Genomic DNA, 8,366 nt, shown 5'->3' with positions numbered 1-8,366 from the left:
TAATGTTTCTGTGTAATCTGTGAAATAAACTCTGAGTCTTATGCATTGGAATTTTACTATTTCTGAACTCATTGTGAACTTGCCAAAAGAAATGTCTTGTATCTTGTTGCCAAAATTAACTTACAAAATTCTTCTCATGTTTGTTTCAATTTTTGATTTATATTGAAAAATGACTCTTAGTTTATTTTTTTTTCCCAACCGCAAATGAAGTGGTGACATGAACAAGGAAAACTGCAGCTCTGTGTCAGAGTTCATTTTTGTAGGATTGTCAGATCTCCCTGAGCTGAGAGTCTTCCTCTTCCTGGTCTTCCTTCTCATTTATGGAGTCACAGTGATGGGCAACCTGGGCATGATCACAGTGATCCAGACCAGCTCTCAACTGCACATCCCCATGTACTTTTTCCTGAGCCACTTGTCCTTGTGAATTTCTGCTATTCCAACACCATTGCGCCAAAGATTCTGCTCAATATCTTAGACAAAGAAAAAGCCATTTCCTTCCTGGGACAGATTGTACAATTCTACTGGTTTTTCACCTGTGAGATCACTTAGGTCATCCTGCTGGCCGTGATGGCCTATGACCGCTTTGTGGCCATCTGTTACCCACTGCTATACATGGTGATCACGTCCCAGAAGCTCTGTTTGGGATTGGCGTTTGCCTGTTATTTCTGTGGAACAGTGTCCTCTCTGATTCATATGTGTTTAGTACTTGAGATTTCATCTTATGGATCAAATGTGATTAACCACTTTTCTGTGTTTTACCCCCTCTCTTATCACTTGCCTACTCTGATGTCTTTGAATGAACTGTTGGTATTTACTACAGTCACTTTCTTTTTCTTTTGGCTGCAAAAAACTTTACTGTTTACACTTGGTTCAGGGCTTGTTAGAGGGCTACAAGATGGCAGTTAGAAAGATGCCTCCTGGCTGGAGGGGCTCAGGCAGAAGCCTGGATGCTGGGGGAATAGAGCTCTCCCCCACGGCCTCTGGGCTCTTTCTATGAGATTGTCACTATCATGGTCATCCTCACTTCCTGTTTGTTTATTCTCATCATCATCCTGAGGATGAGCTCTGCAGGGGGAAGGCGCAAAACCTTTTCCACCTACACCTCTCACCTTATAGTCATCATTGTCTTCCATTGAACAATCCTTTTCATGCACTACAGGTCCAGTTCTGAATACAAACTGGAAACTGATAAAGTGGCCACAGTGTTCTACACTGTGGTGATTCCCATGCTGAACCCTCTGTTCTACAGCCTGAGGAACCAGGACATAAAAACAGCTTTCAGTAAATTGGTGACCTCCAAAATATCTTCTTAGAGACTTTTTTTTTTTAAACAGGACTCAGATTTCCAAATAGGATTCTTGTGGAGGGGTTAGTAGGTGGGTTGCAGTGCTACAGTGTAGGGAATAGTAAGGAGCAAGGTAGTTATTAATGAGTCTTTTTTGATTCACATCTATTTGTGCCATTTCAATTTCTAAGAGTTGGCTTGAGACTATTTCAAAACATTCCTAAATATTTTGCTTTTCTTCAATCTGTTTTATTTAAACTGTATTATGGAAAATGGCACTACTAAGACTCAGGCATTTAGGTTCCTGTAAAACTTTCTTATACCTAATGAATAGTTGATGAGAATTACACTCTTTTTCTGTAACCATTAGTTAAACTATCATTCTTTTCAAAATTGCAATCATGTTTTTCACAAGGTGTATATTAGTAATTGCTATTATAATCAGCATCAGTAGCAGCATTTGTTACTCCCCTTTTTCTTTTACTGCTTGTATTCATATTAACCCTCTGTCTAACAATTCTGGATGAAATTCATCCTGTAGCTTATAAGTGGATTCCTCAGGCTCTGCACATGTTCTTTGCATGTGTCTCTGCTTGTGCTGAACTGCCCTTTCTTAACCTTTCTCTACAGGCCTAGATCGAACCTCTACACCTGTCACAATTACTATGATCCGATTGATACTATAATTATGTTTCTATTTTGTTTCATGTAAGCCTCTACATTATTTACTTTAAAACAATATTCTCACCTTCTGTATATAGTTATATGAGAAAAGCAACAAGCTTGAGAACATGAAATAATGGGTTAGTGTTTTGACCATGATTTTTTCATTTGGTAAATAATTAATCTATCCAATTCTCAGACTCCTCAAGTTTAAACATTGGATAATAAAGGCAACCTCACAGCATTATATTGAAATTGAATTATGACAAAATATTACATTTGACAGCTCATTGGAACATAGAATGTTCTTAGCTAATGTCTGCTTAAATGAAATCTTTGAGGCCTGGAGTTATATTTTTCTCTTTGACTATCGTTTGCATATTATAGTTTATTTATATTTTTTTGTTAAATTGATGAATGAGTAAATACTGGTGAATAAATGATATACATATCAGACTTAATACATGAATTAGAGCATTATGCTGAATTTCAAGAATTGCAAATTATCTAAAGTCATCCCACATTATAATGCATATCATATGATTTAGGTTTCACTCATTAAAACAAATTCCTAGAACAATTTAATACATGGAATTTTAGAAGTTAGACGGCTGAAAGAACACAAAAGGGATATTGTGTATTAATGTACTGATCATAAAATGCAGAGGACAGCTAGTATATTTGATATCGGGAGGCAATAAAGAAGTATCATTACCAGGTTCTCAGAGCTTAGAGGACTTGCTCCACTCACCTAGCTGCTGTTAAATCCTTGAGGAAGGTTCTTGGCTCTCAGGGTGTCTGTGCCTCTGAGGATGGCTTAGGCCTCAGCAGTGTTCAGACTCTGGTGACATGTCCCAACAGTCATTCAACACCAAATCTACTGCTTCTATCTCTGAAGAGAGCAGTGAAATGGTTAGAAGCTGTTAACCACACCCAAGTGTCTATTCCTGCTAGATTCACATACAAAGTATTTGAAAAACAAAAAGGAATTCCCTTCTCCTTTCCTGTCCACATGTTTCTAATCCTCCCTTTTTTTCCTCCCCTGCAGCCTCCAGTCGCTCTACTGAGCAGAAACTAAAGGGAAGACAGCTAACAAAAATACCTGGGGTGTGCATTGTGTATACTTCCAGAAGAATCATCACAGCCTAAAAAATGGAGAGGAAGAATGGAAATGAGACAAAGGCAACGAACACAACTTCTGAGGGATTGCAATCTACAATGAAAGGAAGAGATTCTTTTAACATCTTATTATCTCCCTTAGCACTGATAAATCTCTCTAGAACTGAACACTTAAGTAATAAGCCTCAAGACTCTTCAGACTTTATTTCATTATATTAAGCATAGGTGCTATAGAAACTTTGTAACATTTATAAACCAAATGTGATGCCAGTGGTGGTATTGATTATTACACATTAAAATCTAGGTAACTGAAGTTTCATGGATCCAATTCAATATCCCTTCACAATTTTTATAAAATAATTAGCCTTGAGTACTTCCTTGGCTGTTTATAGTCATACTCAATGAGGTGAAGCTCTTCTGGACAGCTTGACTCAAAAGAAATTTTACTGATTAATAAAATAATATCTTGCATTTGGTGACATTGGTGACATGATAGAATTGAAAAATCACTCAGGATTTGGAAGGAGCTAAGTGAATAATAGCCAAAAATTATTATGGAAACATTTCATTTATAATGATTTTTTAAATTATTTTTTTTGAGATTTCTGTCAAGCGCTTTGCCATTCTTCCATTTGGTAGTTATGTACTCAAAATAATTCACAAGATATTTTATATTTTAAGAACACTAACTCCTAAAGAATATATTGAAAATATATCACAGTTTGGTGTATTTCATCTAACGTTATGTATTAACGATGCTTCTTAATGTACAGTTTAGTTATTTTATGTTTTAAATTCAAAGAATAAAAAGAGAAAATAAATTATGTCCTATTCTACATTTTATCTTGAATAAGTTTTTTCAACCTAAAGTGTAAAGTCTTCAACTTATTTGTTTTCATACAATTTTGTATGTTCTTTCAAATTGATTCCTTAAAATGTAATGGTCTAACTCTTTTTAACAAATTGTATACCTATTTTTATGATGTCATTTATTGAGAATCCTTTCCTTCTCTATTTGTTTGTAATATATCCCTTCAAATATATGATATCCTTAAATAAACTATGTTTTTAGTATTGATTCTTTCCCTCAGGGCCTTGATAAAATCACACAGCCCCCACCTCATTTTCTTTAACAAAGAGTAGAACAGTCACTAAAGGACAAACATAGCATGACCTCACTGATAGGAACTAAAGATATTGAGCACTCACAAAGATACAGTCTGGAAGATAAGTTACCAGTAGATAGAAATGGTATAGATTGTGGTGTCCCAATGTTCAATCTCTAATAAGGATGGGACTGATTTAGCAGTGGATGGGGGTATTGGTGGTGCAAAGCTATAAGTGGGGTGGACGATACTGGAGTGTGAGATAGACTGGGGTCGAGGGGTATGTTGGGCTATCCATGGATGGAAGAAGGAAGAGGCAAACTTTGGCAAGGTGAGGGTCTGTGGGTGAGAACACTATTGTAGGAATGTTCTTTCAGAAAATATGGCAGGGAAGGGTCACTGGTGCAGGATCCTGGTGGTAGGGAGATGTTTAGGGAAGTGTGCACCTGAGGCATGCTTCTATGGAATATGAATGTGTTCTTCTTCTAAAAGGATGTCTTCTCAGGAGTTTGAGGCCCATACAATAAACAAGAAAATATTAAACTTTCATCCTGGAGAGTCTTGCATTCTCAAAAAGAGGAACAAGAATCTCTTGAATATATAGACAGTGCAAAAAAAGAAAACAGACAAATATGCCAAGTCCTCAATATTATTGCATGTACTTATTGATCTTATTTTTATAAAAATTTAAATTCACACAAGTAATAACTGTTACCTAAGAGTTTCCCTGTGAAAACCTCCTTGTTATTCAAATTTAGCCTCTTTCTAAGCCAGACTCAGAAAAGATATATATTTTTTCATGCCATTTACACTCAAAGTACAAAACTTTCTCTAACTGGAGCCATGAAATATATTGATAATATATGAGGCAATAACATTTACCTTTTCTCTTCTTACAGTCATTGTCATTGTTAAGTGGATAGAACTATATTTTATCTCTAGCTGGGTACAAAATCATCAGTGGGAAGAGGACATTTACAATTTAGAAAAAATTTAAACATTACTTTGAATTGGAACACATTGCAGATTTCCTTGCAAATGTTTTTCTGTAAGAGTTTATATCACTTGATAGTCACAGTCGAAGAAGTCAATGAACTCATCCATACCAGCATCTGCTCATCTTAGACTAAAATTCACTTTTGAAGAGAAAATTCAATAACTAGCCAAAAGTGATGTTCAATAATTCAAAAACTGATTTAAATATTTCAAGACAAGATCTGTTAAAGACCTGAGGAAACAGACTAAATGTTTATAATGATCTATATTCTGACGTTTTGTTCCAATACACACAGATATTTATTTCTTTTGGTATCATTTTAATGTTATTTGTATTACAATCAGAATCAAATTTTTTAAAATTTGGAATTAAAGGTATTCATGTTATTTTAGTCCTAGGGCAAACCACACTTTAAACTCCTAAATTCAATATAAACATCCTTTATTTTATTGCCCTTTGTTTTATTGTGCTTTGCAAATATTGCATGACTTGACAAATTGAAGGTTTGGTGTCAGCCTTGCTTTGAACAACTCTGTGTCCTTTATCCAAAAGCATATGCTCACCTCATTTCTCTGTGTCCCATTTTAATTAATGTTGGTACATTGTTATTTTAGACATAATGCTATTGAACACTTTATAATCTACAGTTTAATGTGAACATAGTTTTTATATCCATTGGAAATCTAAAAATTTCATGTGATTCACTTTATTCTGTTTGCTTTATGGCAGTGATCTGTTACCACACCTGCAATATTTCTGAAGTATGCCTATAATATCAGTATCCACTTCGAGGCTTTTCCTTTTTTAGTATATTTACTTTTTGCTCAATAATGTATAGCATTTAGCTGATGAATATACAAAACAAAGAAGGAACAATAGCAAAACTACAAGTTCTAATGCAAGATTTACCTGAGATACTAGCAGTGATTTTTAGATAAATACATCTAAATTCGGTGGCCACAATTACATCAATAACATTTATTTCAAAAGGCATGACATTGGAAAGAATAAATTTCAACTCATTATCCAAATTAGTCATTAACAAACCCATGTGTATCCTGATTGGAAAGATGAAGACATTCTGTCCAAGTGACAATACTACTATCTTTTTAAAAAATATATATTTTTAATTTCTTTTTAAAAGAAACATAGATCACACAAAATGTTACATTAAAAAATTATAGGGGATTTCCATGTGCTCCACTCCCTTTACCTCCCACTTTTCCCACATCAAAAACTTCTTTCATTAGTGTGGTACATTCATTGCATTTGATGAATACATTTTGGAACACTGCTACATAGCATGAATTAGAGTTTACATTGTTGTTTACACTCTCTCCCAGTCCGTTCAGTGGGCTATTGCAGGATATATAGTGCCCTGCATCTGTCCATACAGTATCATTCAGGACAACTCCAAATCCCAAAATTCCCCCATATTACATGTCATTTTCCCTTTCCCTGTCTTCAGCAACTCCAGTAGCCACTGTCTCTACATCAATGATATAATTTCTTCCATTGCTAGAGTCACAATAATTCTATAGTAGAATGTCAGTCAGACCTCTCTAGTCTATATTTTATTCCCCATTCTGAGGATTCTAGGAAGTTGATGCCCACTCCACCTCTTAATTTAGAGGGGGCTTTGATCCCAAATGGCTTATGAATGGAATTCTCTTGCTTGCAGTTGTAGACACTATTGGTTACTTGGTGGTGGTGGTTATCCATACTCACCTTCTTGATAGCTGACCTAGGTAAGTCCAACAAACTGGAAAGTAGGTGGTCCAACTCTGCCTGAGGCTCAGAGCCCAACTGGCACATGGACAGCCCAGAGATTCAAGACTCCTGGACATACACCTACCCCAGCACCAACCACAGGTTCAATAAAAGGCACAGAAGAGGCATGTGTAGAGAAGTCATATCTGAGTCCAACTACACCATACTCAGGAGCACAAATTCCAAAGTAGGGTCCACTGACAAGTCACCAAACTCCAGAATCATCAGCCATGACTGTAGGATTTGGGTGTTTCCATAGCCCTCAGCAGAACCACTACCTGGGGAACTATCTACTTTGGCTATTTATGAGATTCTGCTGAGGCATGCATAAGCATGACCTCTCTGGTGACCTCCTGACACATTTTGAAGTCCCTTAGCCATATAAATTCATTTGTATTTATCATTCCCCCTTTTGTTCAAGGTCTTTTTCCAGTTTGCATCACCAGCCGGTATTTGGTAGCAATCCCTCAGTGCCAGGGAGGCTCATTCCTGGGAGTCATGTCCCATGCTGGGGAGAAGGTAATGCATTTATATGCTGAGTTTGACCTAGAGAGTGACCACATTTGAGCAATATGGAGGCTTTCATGAGGTAACTCTTAGGCACCCTGCAACACTAGGCCAAGTTGAACTTTCTAGCACAAAAGTCCCATAGGCATAGTCGTCACTATCAAGGGCCCATCATTGGACCATCCTTCTTCACTGGTCATTGCTGAATACCATTACGATGTCTATCCTACCCAAACTCCTATAAGATTTACCATTATTGCATGAATACATGATAAAGCACTTTTGTTAATTAAATCATAACATAATGATGAAAATATACCTTATAATCAATGAAATAATGTATTTCCAGATCTGTCAGGAAAAAAGATCTTTTGAATCCAAATTTTATTACACATTTTAAATTAATTTTCACAGTTCACTCAAGTTATGAAAGCTTTTCAATTCATCATTATTTGATTGTTACACTGAAGGATGAAGGCCAAGTATAGCAGGAAGAAATGTCAAAACATGAAAAGATAAGACTGGAGACCCTGGCCTAAAATCAGCAATTAATACATGGACTTGAAAAATGGACATGTTGTTACCCCTGGTGTGAAGAGCATTTCAGGTTTCTCAAATGTTTCAAATGAGGAAAATATGGCTAAGAGTTCTGTTTTGATAACACTTAATAACATGCACTTCTGGGTAGAAATAGAAATGTGTGAGAAGAATGCAAATGTGAATGAGAAATAGTTCATGATCTCCAGGAACCCATACATGAGTTGGAGAGAAGTCACATACATATAAGTACAACACTTACATATTGTACTTACATGGTATAACATACTAGATAAATATAATACTCTATGGTGTGATAAATAAGTAAAGAATGGATGATGAACAGAAATCATGACTATCAAAAATCTGAACTTGGTCCAGA

General features: G+C 35.9%; 1 pseudogene; it reads left to right on the top strand.

Annotated features, from left to right (window-relative positions):
* The first annotated feature begins 217 nt into the window (after positions 1-217).
* Positions 218-1,313, top strand: LOC101436998 (olfactory receptor 5L1-like; annotated as a pseudogene).
* The last annotated feature ends 7,053 nt before the right edge of the window (positions 1,314-8,366 follow it).

The sequence above is a fragment of the Dasypus novemcinctus genome, chromosome 10 (genome assembly GCF_030445035.2).
Source record: "Dasypus novemcinctus isolate mDasNov1 chromosome 10, mDasNov1.1.hap2, whole genome shotgun sequence".
Taxonomy (NCBI): Eukaryota; Metazoa; Chordata; class Mammalia; order Cingulata; family Dasypodidae; genus Dasypus; species Dasypus novemcinctus.
Note: the sequence above shows the minus strand (reverse complement) of the source record. Positions and strands in the feature narration are given on the sequence as shown.